We start from the raw sequence: 18879 nt of genomic DNA, 5'->3' as shown, positions 1-18879 counted from the left end.
GACACTCACTTCCACCGTCAGCATCTGAGGTGATTCCTACTAAATTTCAATCTGAATAAGACGTCCTCGGGGCCGTGATCGAAAATCCGTATTCTCATATCTATGGCCTCCCATAACTCGGAACTCGGACTCTCTTTCGGGAAATCGACACACTGCCATTCCGAATTATGGGAAGTTGACTGTAGTCGTACTGAAGGTCGATCTTTTGTTTCGAAAAACTTTAAAAGCAGACACACACCATTCTGGGTCGAGGCGTCTCTTCCCAGCTTGGTGCCCTCATCTATGGCCTATATCCGAATGCACACTCCATCAGACGCGCTTCATCTTGGCCAATCTCTCTGCCTGCCACAAGTTATAGAGTATCTATCCATCGTCGTGAACAAACTTTGTTCTTGCGTATTCCGGGGGACTCCTAGCTGTCTTTCCGAGGCTATGGAAAATGCCCAGATCGACGATACGATTCCGTAAAAACTGGATGGTAGAAACTAGAAACCGCCATGTCGCTTAGGCGAATTTATCTGGTCTCGGATGCGGACAGATTCCGCTAGACAAGGGACTGAGGACAGTCGACCGACCACCGAAGTCACACTCGAGACAAGTTCAGAACTTGGCGATCGGTATTAGTGTGGATTCCACGATGTCATTTTCCCGCCTTCTCGGAAATTGAGCTCCCGCGCGGATTTCGCGAGGATTATGTCTGAGCCGACCGAGTGAATTCCCGGATATGGTGACACCTCGGCTTCCTTCGTCTTCAATGATATCAATTTTCGCAGCTGTCGAGCGACGAGGCCTCGATATGCGATTCGAGTAGTGAGCAATCCAACTCGTACGCAACCTCAAGCAACCGGCCCCGGGACGGGGGTCTCATCTCGCGGCGAGCCATACCGAATTAGATGAAATGGAACAACACATCAAGCTTCGGAAGCTCGACGGCGAGAGCGGAACTTGTTCCCTGTGACTGATCGACTGATTGAGCGGCTCCTAGATGGGAATTGAAAGAATTCATGAGCGAGACGTTCACCCTCAGATGAGGCGAATGCGTTTGGTATGTCGCCGGTCGTTCTGATTGGCGGCACGACCGACCGACCGACCGAGCCACCGCCTGACAGACAGACTGACTGACTGGTTCGGGCTAGCAAGGTTTAGAATGCGACGCCACTACCGGAAACGGAAGCACTTTGCACCGTTTCCGCTATCCTATCGAAAGCCCAACAGCAGCAGTCGCTGTCGCCGTTGTCACTGTCGGCATGCACATTGCCACTCCGCCTGTCGGTCGCGCCGTGCAAGAGTTCCGCGTCCTGTCTGAGGCCGTTTAGGTCGCGTAGCTGGATAGAGCCGCCAGCTCTTTTATTTGTGATTAGACTCGAGGACTGTCAGTGTTTTAGCATCATGGAATGATCATGATCGTCATTAGAAGGAACGGAACGCGGCTGATAGTCGCTGGAAATATGCTTCGGGAATGAGGATAGCGGCAGCAGCGGTGATTATGACGTTAAGTACGGTGATGAGGACGTATAACGCATGACATGTGATCCGAGCAAACGAGCATCTGAGCGTCTACAAACATGTCGCTTTGTGTTTACTGAGCACAACTATCGCTGGAACGCGGCTCGTCCATGATTTCTGTGAGTTTCTGGGACTCTAGTCCTCTTCATGGCCCGATGTCAGACCGCTTGGATTTTTTTGCTCCTACTCAAGGTCGAGATATCGACACGCTGAGTTCTGCGGAGCAGTCGTGGCTCCGGGCGATAGCGTGACAACGGATCGAAGTCCGTGGGCCGCAGGTGAGAGCGACGTTCCCGACCCTCGAAGTCGGTCTGTTGCATCGGGGCACGGAACTGGCCTCCGGGCCGAATGTGAAACGCATAGCCTGAACCCGGGGAGGGTCCGGAAATATTGGGTGCTTACGACGGCGACGTCCTCGTCGAGCTTCCCCACGGAGTAGGTACGAGCAATCTGCTAATCTTCCGACCTAATTCTCGACTTGGAGATCAGTCGAGCCGCTCCCAAGAGATTGAATAATAATTCACGGGAGAGAATTGATTTCGTGATTCCACTCCAGGGAGAGGAGGTCGAGCTCTGCTCTCGGGGATTAAGCGGAATCCGATTGAAATATTCAGTAAATCGAGTCGAGCCCTCATCGGACCGTGAGAATGCTTGCGGTCGATCGATGATACACTCGGAAAAAGTCATCTTCGTCAACGCCGAGTTATGATAATGACCATCATTATGCGCAATTGAATGATGCTAGGAAGAACGGTCAGGCACGGTGCGCGAGACTAACGCGTGTGGAGCTCCGATCGAAGCGGCTTTCGATATTCAAGGCAATAACGATCAGTTCCGAGTGAATCCTCCTGTCGTGTTGGTCACTCATTCGTACGACATTCGTCGAATCTCCGCGGCGCGCAATTTCGAATGATGAACATTCGGAATCCGATAGCGATCGGGGGGGAGAAGTTCTCAACAGCGGTCTGTTGAAAGTAAGTCTCTCTCAATGAAAAATAGTCGCACTGTTTCCTGAGCGGTAGATGTGAGAAGCTACCCCAAGAAATATTTAGGAATTCGTCGTGCGAAAGCGGAGATAGAAACCTGATCGGAGGTACAAGGGGGGAAATTTCCCCGCGACTGGGACAAAAATCGCGCCACGCAACTCTAGAGCCATCTATCCATGGGCTTTTGCGGTCGAAATTCCGAAAAGCTTGTATAGACGGAAAGAACCGAATAATCGATGGGAACTCGCACAAAACAGGAACTGATGATATGTGCCGAGATCCGAGATTTCTCGGAAGTGAATATGCGCCAAAGAATGGATCTCGATCGAGACCCGATAAGACGGCTGTGATTGCGGAGCTGCCGGTAACACAGTGATTCCGATCCGACTGGAAGTCATGCCGTGTTTGGGTGAAATCACATAGCATCACCTTCCCGTCCACTCCCCCGATCGATCAGTATTCTCTACGACGCCTCGTCGGAGTTACCCACCTGCTGGCAAAAATCAGAATGTTCTCCCCGAATACATAGGAACAACGGACGAATTCCCGCGTCAAGGTGCAATGATCTCCATCATTGTTGCATTTTCCATTTCCATTAAATGGATGAATACGACTTTTGGAAACGTGGATCTTCTCCGTTATTCATCCTCTCTTTCCCCCGATCGATGGCGCCCTCCAGACTCAAAGAACGGATCGGAGATGATGTCTGCTTCCACGGTTTGCGGTATGTTGCTCAATCAGTGAAAATTCGAGATGCTCACCAACGCGTCGGAACGCTCGGCCGTCTCACGAGGAAGACTGCCGAGATCCGCGGCCGAGAGGGAGCCCAGAGACTAGCGGAATCGTTCAGTGAAATCAAATATCTTCCTTCTCTTCAATCGAAGAGGAAGAGAATACATTTGATTGAGAATTCCCTCTGGAGGGAATTTCGAGGAGCGTATTTGTTATTTGTTTGTCTGATATATCCCATTTTCGCAACAAGATTGGAATCGATAATTCGACGCTCCGCCAGCGAACAGTCGTTCGGAGCACGCCGACTAACGAAGTCAAGGCTTGACATGGCACTTGCTCTTGACGACGCAGACGATAGCGACAGCCCATTCCCCCCTCCGCTGTTGTCTCTGAACAATGAACCTTATAGGAGCCGAAAGAGCATTCAGAGACGATTCCGTTCGGATCGACACAACGAGAGTGCCGACATAGGAGGACAGAAAAATCGAGCGACTCGATCTGTATCAGTACGTAGTAGTGCAATTCAGCATCTGACATGACTGCCGCCGAGGCCGGATGCAGATGCCAGAACGGCAGGTGCTGCTTCAGGTCGGGACAGTTTCCGCATCAACGCTTCGTGTCAGAGCATCGCAGAGGCGTCCAATATGTCACGTGGCTCTTTCAGAGAGAGTCACCCGCAGCCTACTCACCGGATCCATAATTTAGAATCCATCGGCCCGCAAACGAGGATATGGCTCCCTGGAGTCCAGTCTTACAGAATCCAAGAAGATGGAATCGAAAATCAATTACAAGGACTTGCTGTGCGCTTCCGATGCATCGACACCGCGCATCTCCGAAAATTCCCCTCGTTGACAGTCAGGCAGTCAGACTTCCTGACTCGTTGTGATCGCGAAGCCCGGATGATAGACAGGGTCATCTCGAGCAGATTACGCGACGAGAATTCGGCGATTCGAGACCCTGTCGCGACTGGTCGTGACCTCAAGAATCGAGAAGACGGTCCTTGGTGGGTCAACGACGGAAACTGTCGATGTCGGTATCTTCGCCCCCCTCTCCCTCCGGTTGGAGGAGCCCGGTCGAACTCTCGTAGCTGGCCAGAAAAGGTACATACGGAGCGATTTTCGCCGAATCCCTCGAAGACTCATTCCCCCGCGGACCTGGTGCCAGCAGAAATTCCAGAGCGCGAGCGTTCCGAAATATTCACCCTTTGGGAGAGGGGCCGCACTTGAGGGAGTGAAGTCTTGAGTGACCGCCAGTCGCTGCCAGATCTGAAGTCTTGCGCACCCTCATGAATCTACAAGTTCCTCCGGAATGTTCAAGCATTTTCCCTGATTGTGCATTCTCTCGCCGCCGATATCTCAGCCTGCAGTTCCAGTTTTCGATGTGATGCGAATCTGTATCGGGAAAGTCCCCATGAAGGTACGGAGCTTCTGGATTCGGAACGGTAAATATTGCTTTCGAACTTTGCTTGATGATCAACGCATCAGATGGAGGCCTCATGAGCGCCCAGTCTCTCGGAGATGGTTTGGAGCAGAATTTCGTCAGGTGCCGCGTCGACATCGACAGGCTCTGTGCTCGTGGAACGGGAAGAACAAAGTTGAGGCTCTACTCTCGAGGTTCTATTTGAATCCCATGAGACTGAGACGTATTCTCGGGACGAGTCATCGCATCCGCTGAAAGACTCGGATGCACTTATCAAAAAATGAGCAAAGGACGAGCTCTCGCTGAGAATCCATTTTTTGCTCGTTTCCGTCGTCGCTTTGAGAGGCGCATGACTACAAAGTGATCGCCACGAACGACATGCGACGTTTGCCAACATTGTTTCCCGGCGAATCCTGATCACACTCGCGTATTCCTCCACGTGGATCTCCCAATGGCTCCGCGCAGGGCATGCTTACAGCAGATTGTAAATATATATTTCGAGTCCGTGCTTAGCGGAATGGATGCGGATTCTGAGACACGTGCTCGGTCTTTCCGAGTTGGAGATCAGGATCTGGGAAGCGAGAAGATTGAAGAAGAAGACGGGGGATTCCAGTCAGCGAGGACGTGAATGTTCGAATGCGAAATGGGCGGTAGAAGATGTGTGAAAAGAATGAAATGAGGAGATCGGAAGCGGAAAAAATCTCAACGAAGCCAATGATCCGTTCGTCATTATTTTTATCCGTCGACTTTTCCGTCCGCCGTAGACGTTTTTATGCTTCGGGGAGGACATCGAGATATATGAAGAGAGAGACAGGCACTTATAGAGAGGATGTCGGTCACTCGAAGAAAATGACAAGAGCGGCGACAATGTAAGAACCCTTCTCGCATTAAACTCTCCATGTTTTTTCCGTCGGTCGCCTCAGCAAATCTTCTCTTCCCCCGCTCCTCTTCTCGTAAACTTACCCCATCTCTCATGCGCGCTAATTTCAGGGCTTTGCGATGAGGAATCGGCTCAGCTGATCGATGATCGAACCCATCATTATAAGTCTTCCTCGGAGATCCGTAGTTTTCTCTGATCCCTCCCTGTCCGCGTCTTCGTCTGTCGATGCTCCATCAAATGATTGAAAATTTCCGCTAATTCCTACGGGACACTTCTCGTTAGCCAGCGGAGGCGAGGGCCTGGGTTTTCCCGCGACTGAGTGACACAAAAGCTGACGTTCCGAGTTTGGGGGACACAGAGAAGCTCGAACCCTCACGCGCTCGCGGTCAGTCGTGGGAACCCGTATGTCCCGATGTCTCAATCTTTGATTTTCGTAGTTCATACTTGGGACGGGAGCAAATGATACGTGTCAAGCCTATATTCTATTTATGATAGACCACGGATATCGAGTTTCGGTAGCCCGTCGGAAAGTTTCGAAGCAGGAATATTTTCATCATAGTATCAGACGGTCGCCTCCTCAAGACATTCCCCCCGAGAATTTAACGCAGAACTTCCGACAATCGACCCGGCGCATCTGTCGCCGTCGGAGTTCGGGGTGCTAAGGCAGCTCAGACCTCCTGGAAACTTTCCAGCTGCACCGAATTTTCAGCTAATCTTAGCTGAGGAAGGTTCCGGTTCGGACCTATATTCCACGCACACGACCATCGGCCGGGAACCAATGACTCGGTTTGTTCGGAGTCGACAATCGTGGAGAATTCACGAATTCGAAATACACGACAGCATGCTCCAATACGCTGCTGGACCCTATAAATTTCCAGGCGTCCACACGTTTCGGGCCTTCTCGCCGAGGTTTGAGGAGCTTGACGACTAGCGGGCAGGCGAGCGAGTGAGTTCGAAGCTGAGAGCGGCTGCAATGACGGTCAAAGGGGGCTCAAAGCTCTGTTTGTGCCGCCGATGTTGATGCTAATGCTGCGCAAGTGGAAAGACGACGAACACAAAGGGAATTTGTTTTTCTCTGTTCGTGTCAAAAGTGTGTCGCAAGAGATATCTTGCGAGCGTCTGTAGCTTGTAGCTGTTACGACTCATCGTGTATGCCCGACACCAAGCACACTCATATACACACGAGAACACACATCGCGCCGCTTCCGTTCTCGGCGTTTGCTTTAGTCGGCAAACACATTTCAGAGATATCAACGAGCAGCGAGCCGGCGACGAGGAACCAGCGACTACTCGGACCGAATCAGTTCGAAGGCTGCGAGATCGGGGCAAAATAGACCCGAGTACTTGTTGATTCACGACACAAACCCCGCTTCGCACACATACATACATGAAAGACTCAGAAGCGAAACCTTGGCCCTGATTGGCATTTCACTGTCGGGCAGGGATTGTGCCGGAAGCTCCGAACGATGAAGATCAAAGGCCCGCCCGGAAAATTCGACGTCGCGTCGTTTCAGCGAGCGAAAACCTCCAAGATGTAATTATTCAACGCGAGCCTCAAACGATTCCGGCGTTTGTGCTTCTTGTCGAGCTCTTCGTCCGAGAAATCACTCTCTTTATTCACCCCTGGTTGAGAATCTGCGAATCCGCGGGAAAACCCGGAACGCCCGGAGGTGAGGCCGTCTGCGTCGAGGACACTCCAAACTTCCGGTGATTCTTCGAATGAAGGCTACAGCTCCCGAGCTCGACGAACAACGTACAGCCACCCACTCCCCGGCACTCTCGCGCCGTAACTCGATTAGGTTCATGTTGAGCGTGAGTCCTTCCTTCAGAGCGTCGATGTCTTCTCTCTGGAAACTTCTCGGCTGGCGCTGCTCTCGATGTCCTTCCGCCCCCTATTTTTTCTCCGCGATCTCGAGCAATCCCATAATCGGGACGGTATCAATGGACAGCGCGAGTTATTCTAGAACAGCGCAGCGTAAGCAATTTATTGACCGCTGTTCGTCGGATCAGGAATTATTATTACCCCTGTGAGTTTCGGAAATGTAATTCTCCAATGTTCTGATCTCAAGCCGTTAGGGAAGATACATTACTCGAGAGCGATCCTCGTCCTTCACTAGGCCGTCTACTCCATCATTCCGCTTTATTTATCCCTCTCTCCTATGTCACTCCTTGGAGACGCTCGATGGCAGAATGACGAACGGTAGAGACAACGCAACGTTAAAAAAAATAAAAAATGAACTTCCCTTAGCAAATGGCCTTTGCAAGACCACGCAAGTCTGAAGCAGATGGCCATCCTGCTGGCGTCCTGAGTAGGAGACGAGCCAGCTGAAGAATATCCTCTATCAATGTGGCTCTAATCGAGCGAACCGGCGCGGCGCTGTGGCGAAGATGCTTACTCAGCACGCCATCACCGAACCGACCGCCTGCGCCACCAGCATCATTGTCAGAAGCTGCTTCTCCCTGCTCTTGACGACTGACGGGAGAAAACTGGCTCCGTATCGCTCTCTCCCTCCACAATCTGTGCCGCCTCTCGGTCCATCTCCGGCTCCCCGGCCTCCTGACTCCCCTCGGGCACCACTCCAGCTTCATGAACTCGAGCGAAGTCGGCCGCTAAAAATTTCCAACACAGAAATGGAATTCGGTGCGTGATCGTCTGGCGAAACGCGTTCCTTGTCCTCCCAAACCTTCGTTTCCGAGTTCTGTTCTGCTCCTCGCACCGAACTTTCCCGCCTCCCACAGTTTTTCTGCTTCCCCGCCCGCTGCTCTCTCCCGCCCGCAAGCTGTTGTGCTCTGGCTGACCGGGTGTTGCTTGAAAATGAGCAGAAAAATGTTTAATCTCAGAGGAACGTGGTCGTGATGCAGGTGGTGGCAGCAGCGGGAACCGTATAAAAATCACAAGGGCAGCGCGGGAATGCTCTTCCCTCGCGTGAAAAACGAGGAAAATGAACAAAAGGGGCGAGGAAAACGAGGAAAATAAATTCTCCGGAACGCCTCTTGTAAGACAGACGGAGACGTCTCATTGGAGCACAGGAGAAAATCCTCGGATAGATGACTACACCGGAGTGAAATGGAAGGAGGTAGAGGAACGAGAGAGAAGAATCGAAGAGCAGGAATAAGAGGGACAGTCGAAATGAGGTAAGGGAAGAGTGGAAGTGAAAATGGCATACCAGTGCCCGGCTCCATAGACAGCAACGAAAACTTGGCGAGATCGAGGGCGAAAATTTGGGCGGAGAGACAAAAAACACGCAGCTCCAGACAGAAGAAAGCTCATGGAGGGGGGAACGGACAGAAATAACGAGCAAGATGAAGACATACGGGAGAAGGTATCCTCGAAAATAATTATATGGAGTATACTCAGAACAGGAGGATAAATACGCAATATACGTAGGGGACGGAGTTGAAAAGGAGCAGCTCGAGCCGAGGATCGGGGAACTCGAGTCGGTAATGAAACGGAATCCTGGCTGGGCGAGAGAAGATGATATCAAAGGTTATGGGAATGGGGCTGAGGAGTGGCGGGGGAAGAGGGGGGAAATCGGTTCGGAAAGCACGCCCAGTTCGGTGCAGAATCCAGGAGAATCAATCTCGTTCTATGGAGAATTGCTTCCTTCTCACGCTCTTCCGCCTCTTAACCCCTGATCTACTTTCTATTCGGAGATGATTCTACTGATTTGCCACCGACAATGCTCTTCTCCACTCCTCGAATGTTCTCTGCACGGTCATCCGGGCGTGAGGGGAGTTCTCCCGAGGCGATGACGGTCCGCTCGACTCCAGGTCCGTTCCCCGCGTTAGACTCCCGGTCTGCACGAACCCTTTGACAACGTCTTTATGTATATTACAGCGACATTGCGACACGTTCGACACGCCCTGACCCATTTGTTTCGAAAGACTTGAGCGCCGAGTATGATCGAATGATGAACTCCTGGAAGCTCAGACATCAGTCCGCCCGGAGCGAGAAGGGAGCTGAATGAAGGTTCCCAAGATGTAAAAGAACGAAATCACTAGATGGACGATTTCGGAAGAAGTCGGGCGGGCGCTAAATAAGAGGCAGGCTCAGAACGTCAGTGCGTGGAGTGAGGGAAAAGAATGGTAATGGAAATCAATGGAAGATGATCTCGACATCTGATACCAGAGCAAGATTGCCCCGTCGACAGAGAGATCATAATTGAGGTTTGATCAGAGCGGATGATGTTCCCGAGGTGACGAGCCTACGACGGGGGAAGCAGATTCTTCCGCGGCGGCCAAAATATGTCTCCCATCGACGCAAGTCCCAGACTTCGAGCCTGAGGAAATCTCCAGGGGTCTGCTCCTCGTACTCGACATTCAGGAACAAGATTTTCGGTGTTCTCAAGCGGAAAAACGAGGTTTTCCTCCTGGGTCCCCAGCCTGACGGCCAGGAATCATGAAAGGATCCCTCGGGGAGGAGCGGCATACTCGAATACCGTCTCCGGCGCCTCTATGGCCGGAACCCTTCTGACCACGATCCAGTGTGAGAAATAGAACGCATCAGGAAAAACGACCCTCGTAGAAGCCGGAGAAAGGAGATTCCGCGGAGTCTCCATCTCATCCGACCTTAAATACAGCGAGGCAACATTCATTGTGGAAAAGCTTTGAAGCGACCTCTGTATTCTGGTGCTTCCAATTTCGTGCCCAGCCCGGCTACGTCTGCCTCCCCGACCTTGCTCCAGCGGCTCCCACCGTAGATGCACTCGGGTTTTCTCGATCGTCTTCAAGGCCCTCGGCGCTGTCACACCTCTGAATCCGGGCTTCGGGGGGCTTACTGCGAACTTCCGTTTCTCCTCCTTGTTGTTAATCTTCAGCAAAGCCGCAAAGTCACCGCAGAGCTGCAACAAATGAGCGAAATTTAAAGCCGAGGACCGACGGTGAGATGCGCGGGAGTAGCGTCTGAGCAAAAAATGACGAGACTCTAAGCCGGGGCTTCCGAGCAAATCGATGCAGATTCATCCTCGCATGCAGGGATCCGCGCGTCAACGACTTCACTCTTATGAATTCTTCGGAAATCTGGCGGCTGATATCCTCCTGAACGCAGAACATGACGAAGAGGATGCGGAACGCCATCCGGGCTGCCGCGCGGGGATTAGGAAGAAAGGTGAGATTGGAAGGGGAAGAGGGAAACTAAGTTGTCTTACGAATGCTCCGGGAGAAGTGATGCCGAAGAGATGGGAGAACCGAAAGGAAATAATTCACCTAAGAAATGAGCTGGTGAAGTCAGCATGCAGAAAAGGGGGAATCACAAGAATCGGGAGCAGAAACATAGTGTCCGCGAGGAAAGACGTGACAAGAAGGAGGAAGGGGGAAAGGCTAATGATGGAGGAGTCACGAGGTAGAGATTGAGAAGGAGATGAACACGCAAAAAAAGCACTCATAGTGCGATCGGAGGATGGCAGGGGGAGGCACAAGCGCGAGCAAGAGAGAGGAGTAGAAGAAATATCGTTCCGTTCGGCAAATATGACACCTGTGACGAATGGGAGGGCTCTCGTGTCGGGCTTCGAATGCTGCTGCACACGATCATAATTTATCTTTTCATCTATCTATCGTTCTGTCTGTCCCTCTATCTACTGGTGCCTACGCGGGATTTAGGCAGCGTAGCGACGGTCAAAGCGGAACAGGAAAGCTGAGCAAAAAATGAAGGCTTCCGTGGTGGCGCGGCAGGAAAAAAGAGGAAGCTGATATCACCCGGAGCGCGCGTCGAGTGAAAGCGAATGAAACCCGAAGACCCTATGAGTATATCCTCTCAGATATATTTGTCTCACGTTTATCCGTATCGACGGAGGAGAGCATTTTTGTCAACGCTGATGGTCCGTGAGGGGAAAAATTCGAGTTGCGGAATGCGCGCAAAAGAGCTTAGCCACTGAACATCTAGACGGGAAACTCCTCTCGAGATATCCGGAATTCGACTCGACGACTTTAGGGGGCGAATTCCGAAGACTCTTCCTAAAAGCATGAATTCCCGCAGAAATCATCGTTTACTCCCACTTGAGTTGGTCCTAATCGGAGCCGATCGAGCTAACCCACATTATTCCTCATCGCTCATCATCGGTCCCGCTGGGGTTGCTCCAGACCGTCTCACCGGACCGAAAGAGTCGTTCAACCTCTTGCAGAACGTTCGAAATCCTGATAGAAAACGGCGAGGTTGTGCCGTGCTGGAAGATCTCTCGCTAGAGCGCTGAGCTACCCGTGGACAGGGGAATTCAGACAAAAAAGTCGGAGAAGCCCACTCGAAATATTTGACTGGCTAGCGACGGATCTCACTGTGGACGAACATTTCTGAGGGTAGAGATAAAGTGAGTCCTTCCCTGAGCCGCGCCACCGGAACGAGCAGAGGGGAAAGGCAGTGTGACTCATCATCCGGGAAAGGCGGTGGAATAAAGAAACTATTTCTCCGAGAAGCGAACATTGATCATCCATCACGGCGGGCGACATTCCCGCATGAAAATGTGATCGAGTCACCTGTGGCTCCGCAGTCAGGAGCTTAGCTTAGCTTCGGCCTAAGAAGAATTTCCCAAATATGAGAAAGTTTTGGTCGCCTATTCCATCTCATTATCGCTGCATATAGCATCCCGACTTTTAGGGATTCACCTCCTGTAAAGTTTAAGTGTGTGCTGTCTGAAGGCCAAACTCTCCGTAAACGAATCATCGCAGCCAGCGATGCGTGGGAACGCTTCCTTGTTCTTGGGCGAGGTTCGAGCGGAGAAACACCGTCTTCAATCTTCGCTTTTGAAACGAAAGTTCCTCGCCGTGTGACGTATCGGTCTATTTTTACATACAGAGCGCCAAGGGGCTTGTCTGAGCCCATAAAGTGACGTCTCCGGGGAAAATTTCTCAATTCTAGAGATTCACGCAACAAGGTTATCGAGCTTTCCCTTGAGAAGCTCACTGCGGCGGAAAATTCTGTTGAGAGGAATTTCCAGGAGCAGCGATTCCGTCCCTACGTTCGATCGTCGACGCTACCAAACAGCCCGACTCGGTCCTGAGCATGAATTATTCGCCTTATGAGTCATTCCCCCGCCGTATAAGAATCGATTCTTGCCGCAATGCCCTGCCGCGGTACGTTTCAGCTGTTCTTCCGTGTTTAATCCAACACTGCGGCGTGTTGCAGTGCGCCCACACGTGCAGGACTTGCTGATTGAGGTCCGAATCGCGAGGAGTCGGTCAAATAGCTATCTGGCGAGTCGGCCCAGCGGGGCATACCGCTCCACGGTGGTGAACGTGCGCTGCATCGTTTCGCGAGCCGATGACTGTGGTTCTGTAATACGCTCGGAGGATCCCGCTCATCCCGATAATGAGGTATTGTTTCCCTCTTCATCAGTCAAGAGTTCGTTTTATAAGTCAGCTCGCTCCAGATGCTCCTCTATGGAAAATGTCTACATTCCCATTGTCTACGGACCATGGATGTCTCTGGATGTCTTGAACGATGTCGACGCGAGACAGACGGCGGATACATATACATGATTGCCCTGGACGTAATCGAACATCTCCCGTCATTGACGGGGAGCAGAAGCCGGTTCCGTTTACCGTCCACGCCGCTGGCGAGACGTGAGCGTCTATTCAGGTCTGCTCCCGCTTGACCAGCGGATCTCCCTGAAGAAATATCTGCCTAGTGAAGCATGATATTTGAGGGCGAGTCACATTCAATGGACAAGTCAATGGATAACACGCAGACGATCTCAGAGCTGCGCACTTGAGGAGATTTTTCTACGGATGGATAACAATAGCAGAATCAACGAGACCGGCGTCAGAGAGCGTGTAAGTATGTAAACGATGATTACGTCGTGTTTAGCCCGCCTCAGAGTATGTGGCAACCTGTTCTTGGTGGATTTTCGCCTTATCAGGATTTGTTTACACCGCCGTTCGGTCCCTTCACTCCGTATACCCTGGTCTGTTTCCCTTGACAAACAACAGCTCCCATTTTACACGCTCTCTTTGACGCTATGAATTTCAAGCGTGAAGGTCTGTGAGCTCGGTATCACTACTGGTGGAGATTTGTCGACAGAAGACGACCTCTCCTCGACTTAGTCGCCTGCCTGTCAACAGGAGCTTTTTTTTTCTCGAATATGTGCAGTCGCTAATGATGTCAAGTGGAAGTGAGCTCCTCTGAGAATCCTCTCCGAGCTTCCATGATGTCGAAAGCATGCAAGATTATCCTGCTCAACAGCTGCTGCTGGTTCGTCGAGCTTATTCCGGAAGACCTTCGAATGCATCTGTGAACTAGGTCTTGGTATCTTTCTGATAGGATAGATAATCCTGGGTGACGTACGAGCCATGCTCAGACAAGCCATCGGCCGCAGGTTATGACATTCGGGGAGGAGACCATTGATTTACGTATGCCACAGTCCCACACCGCTCGAATTACATCTCCAAGGAGTATTACTCTTCCAATAGTGTCAACAGGAATCACTCCGCAGATTTCTGCTCCGTTATCATCGCTAACAAGATCCAATAGACAAGTTCTGACCTCGCGTTTGCCGCCATCGTCAGGAAGATATTCCGAACCTCCCTGGAGGACTTGCTCCGACCGCAGGATGTATGAGGTATATCAAGGAGGGACGAGGGACGTGCATGAAGTCCGGAAGTTGATCTGGCATCATTAACCCTGTCATTCGAGCCGATCAGAACATTTGACACATCAGCTAGACGCTAGACGAGTCGGTGTCGTCGTCGATTATGCGATTCCTCGGACAATCTCGGGTGACCGCAAAATAAATCGACCCCCGCCAGTTCGCCGCTCGAACGTTTCTCCAGAACTTCTCCCGGCTTCTCCTTCTGGCATCCTGTCAATCGGAGGCGATGATGCAAAAACTCGTAACTTCACGGGGGGATAGTGCGATTCTGCGTGTTTCCGTTTTCATTATTCTTCTTGAATACATCCCCGGGGACGAGATGCTCACGGACGCACTGGAAGAAGAGTTTTGACGCTCTTCACCGACGGGACGAACACACCGCACGGGGGAAAAACCTTTCCAAGTTTCCAGCGCTGCCTACTTGCCCTTGACTCCGTTCAATGTTCTCCAGTGTCCATCATGTACTCCATTGGTGCTTGACTCAGAAGAGCAGAGCGCATTCTTGATCGAGCGTTCAATCCCTTCCGCAACCGCTACGCATTACGCAGTCCCGTCTTCAGACGTTATAAGAGATATCACAGTTATTTAATATCGTCCACCCAGAACTCAATCAATCTCCTGCGGAATCAAAAAAGAAAAATGTTCAGATGTCTCCGGAGAGCCATGACTGCCGATCGAACGAATCGGCTCACCGAGCTTTCAACCCTTCTTACAATAATTAATGATAGGGTCTCTCATTTAGTGTCGCCGCGACGGAGCGGAGTCAGGGTAGATGTCAGGGCGTCTTTCAGATCTAAAATCTCATCTGAGGATCAGAGGAAGAGACATAGGGGTCAGGGTCACTCGACGGCATCATGCCTGGTCCACTGGAAACACAGATCACCGAAGTCCGGAGCGTACCCATCGATCGGGTCTATTTGACGAGATCCTCAGCGAATAATGTTCCACATTCAAAGTCCATCTACTGGAGGGTTTCAGGATAGGAATACCAGCGCTGTTGCCCCTTGAGCACCACAGAGACGCGAGCCCCTCTCAGCATCCGGGGTGGAAATGAATCCTCTGGTCCCCGAAGAAACCCAGCATCCCACGTCGAGAGACTTGTCACGAGAAGTTCGAGACTCGAGACGTGGGACGATATTCCCGTGGCACTCCTTCGTCTCGAGCACTACCGAGCGATTTCGGAGAATCTTCGGAATGAAAAAGTAGCTCGAGGGAGAAGCCGAGAGATCGCTGAAAGTGCCGATGATCCCTCGGAAGCTGGAACGACATCCACATGTTTCGTACCGACAAAGCCGACGAACGAACCATATTCCCGGACGTTTTTCGTCTGCCGCAGCCCTTTCTCGTCCGGAGGACGACTCGAGTTCTCGCGAGTGTTTTCCGTAGAATACCACCTGATGTTCTGCTGCACGGATCATAACCCACACCTAAGGCCCTCCAGCAAACAAACATCCAGCCAACCCTCCCGGCTGCCTCCCCTCCCCCCCGAAACTCTTACCCCGGCCGGATGAGCTTCGAGAATAAATTTCCGCGCTCCTCGAAAAAAGGCTTCCCGTTGATTCTCTCTCGGAAACTTGTCGACGTTGCAGCGAATCAATATATAGATGGAACGGGAGAGCGAGCTCGGTAATCTTATACAGCGGCGGAAAATGATACGGCAGATACAGCACGGACACATACAAAGAAGAACGAGATCTTGGCACCGAGGCCTGAGCAGAAGAGACGTCGCACTCGCCGAGTCATGTCAGTTTACTGATGAAACTTACGTCTCGCTCCGTCTGTCGCGCGACATCGGAGCAATGAGGCGAGGTGTCCCCGAGACGAAGGAGCAGACCGGGGTCAGAGGAGGGCGTAAAACGAGGACGGGCATGTACTCGGGAAAGAAGACTGGCGGGCAGCGGAGGCGAAGACGAGTCGAAACAAATGCGCGGAGCAGCGAGGGATCGAGGAAGCAGACCGTGACAAAAAAGATCGAGGCGCAATGCTCTGGATAACCTTGAGCACTGCACTCCATCGGAAAGTCGTCATCGGCAGACTCTGGCATTTTCCGACTCCGTAGCAATCTTCTCGAGAGATTCCATCGAGGTGGAACTATTTTCGTTATGCTACACACAAAGTTATTCCAACAGAAGCGAATCCGACGGAGTTCACTCGTTGCTCCTAGCGATCCGATGATACAGAGATCGTGTCTAGACATCGGAGCGAGCTCGGCGCAGATTCCCGAATGTAGATCCGTCCGCATACGTTTCCGAGCGAGCACCTCACTCGGACTGAGTATCGATCAGCTGGTCGGGATCCGGTGAATTGCATATTGCGCGAACTACATAAATACATATACTTGAGAGCAAGCTGCATCCGAACGAAGCGAAAGTATGCCGCCGTTGCTTGTGTTCTGCCGGCGTCCCGCTCTCCACTAGCGTGCTTGTCGACGTCGACCGACGGCAACGCAAGCTTGTGACGGATCACCCGAAAGAGCAGGACCGGTGACGGCATCGACGGTGATTTTGACCGTTCAGCAAGCAACGAAGCAAGAAGCGGGACTGGTCAGCATCGAGCTGTCTTCACGGCTGACGCTGTTCGGTCGAGCTTGATTTAATGATATCCTTTTGATGCCGTGTGCTTTTCCATTCAGAGTTAGATATACACAGACGAGAGACACAAACGACGCCCGTGAGCCTGCTCGCCGGTCTGCCACGGTCGCCGCCGCCGCCGCCTGGATGTCCTGTTTTATCGCCGCCGTCAGTGGCCGCCGCCGCCGCAGCAGCAGCGGCAGTCTAGGAGTCGCGTTGTGTGTCTGCCCGCTCGGTCGGACGTCCACTGTCTATATAGCGTACACCGAATACGTCACGCTCGGCCTAACTCGGTTTCGTCGCGACATCAACAGCAAGTTGGATACGACCAGAGTCGGGTCATGCTCTCGCCGAGCGACTGTTTTGCACGTCGAAAAATAAGGGCAATATTTCAAACAAACGTACCGATTCCCACATTAATTCCGGACCGGGGAACCACTAAAATTAATGATTTTGTTAGTACTGCGACAGTTCGCCCGCGTACGGATCCCTGTTGCTCATTTCGCTCCGCTATACACTCGAATCTAATTGAGGTTGACGCATATGTAGGTCCGGCTCTATTGCGGTCAGCCAAATGATTATTTGCCGCGAGCGGGATGGAACGACTCGAAAAACGGGGCCCGGTCAAGGTGAGCATCATCCGATCGAGGAACTTGGGGGGCTGTGAATCGAACACGAGGCCGGACTGCTTTATCCGGTTTCGTGGAAAAAATAAAAATGGATCCGTTTTTTCCTCGCGGCGCCATCGGATGAATTATGCGAGGGCTCCGACATGCCTAGGCTCTGCAATCGCGGCAGCAACTCGTGACGCCACGTACCGTGGAAACGAACTCTCAGGCACTTTTTACGCACCGTGACTACGCATAGTTTCGGAACCCAATAACAGATGATAAGTTGCGCATCGATTTCCATAAGTTCGGTCGCGCCGGGAAAACTTCTGGAATAGTCTCAGTTGGCGGTCGAAGTACCTCATGACGCTTTCGCCCGATAGTAAACGACCGTCCAAGTCAATAAGCGTGTCCAGCCGCGTTCGAGAAAGCGTGCTCGTGTGAAGTTCCGCAACTTATAGCGTTGCCATGAGCGAGTCGCGAACGCAAATCCGATTCCGAATCACTGATTGCTTCACTCGTGTACAGACTGATGCCGAGCCAAATCACGTACGTACACATACGTTCATACACTGTTAACTTGTGCGTCGTTGTTACTCTCCGGTGACATACACTCAAGTGCCCTGACGAAGGAACGACAGCAGAGTCGAACGCGCAGCGTATCTCACGTTGAGCGGAATCGAGACTCCCAGAGGACTCGCTCCGTTGGAAGTCGTGCAGAGAACTCCAACTAGCGTGCCTGCTGCCGAGCTCATTGCCGGCGCATCATTCGTATATCACGTTGACTCAGCAGCGCCGAAGTCCTGATTCGTCGCAGATGAAATAACAGGAGCACATCACGCATAGAGACTCCTCATTTCTCCATTGGATTACGTCATACCTTTCGCGCTGAGGATCTCAGGTCGGGTACCACGCTATATTCTGCGAAATTCGAGAGGCACATCCGCTCACCCGAGGCCTCAAGCTGCTCTTTCGTCCACGGAAGTGTCGATGTGACTACTCGCAGCCTCGGAAGCAGAATTCTACGGAATCATTTCGAAGGAGAAGATTTCCTAGATTCCGACTGGATATACTATTCCTCGAGCGATATTGATCCCCCATGACCAGAGCTCGTGGCAGTGTGCTCGTCTGAGTGAGCTTGTACGGGCTTCCGAAATCGAACCGGGCGGACCCCGCTCGAGATCTCTGCGAGGCATGCCTGGCTATCGCAGTGAAGCTTCGAGAAAAGTCGGGGAGTCGAGCCGACGCCATGGATTGCGGGTTCTTGTTCTTTAAGCCTAATTGGTCACATTCGGGCCGAACATTTGCTGAGATAACGCGGACGATAAGAGCGCCAAGAAACAAGTGGGGAGACAAACGAGTTTTTAATTGACAAGGCAAGACCCCGTCTTCTTCAGCAAAAAAAAAATCTGTTGACCGAGTGCTTTAAGAAGGGTACCCAGAGGAGGGGGACAAACTGGGGTCCAGGGAAGCAAGAGGAGCCGAAGATGTTCAAGTCGATGCGCGGCATCGAGGTTCTCTGAATGGGTCACGATTCCCACGGAAATTGAGAGATCGAGACAGCATTTTCCGTGAATAAAAATACGCAAGTGCTCTCCT

The sequence above is a fragment of the Galendromus occidentalis genome, unplaced genomic scaffold (genome assembly GCF_000255335.2).
Source record: "Galendromus occidentalis unplaced genomic scaffold, Mocc_1.1 scf7180000077497, whole genome shotgun sequence".
NCBI classification, from domain to species: Eukaryota; Metazoa; Arthropoda; class Arachnida; order Mesostigmata; family Phytoseiidae; genus Galendromus; species Galendromus occidentalis.
This window is presented reverse-complemented; position numbering follows the sequence as displayed.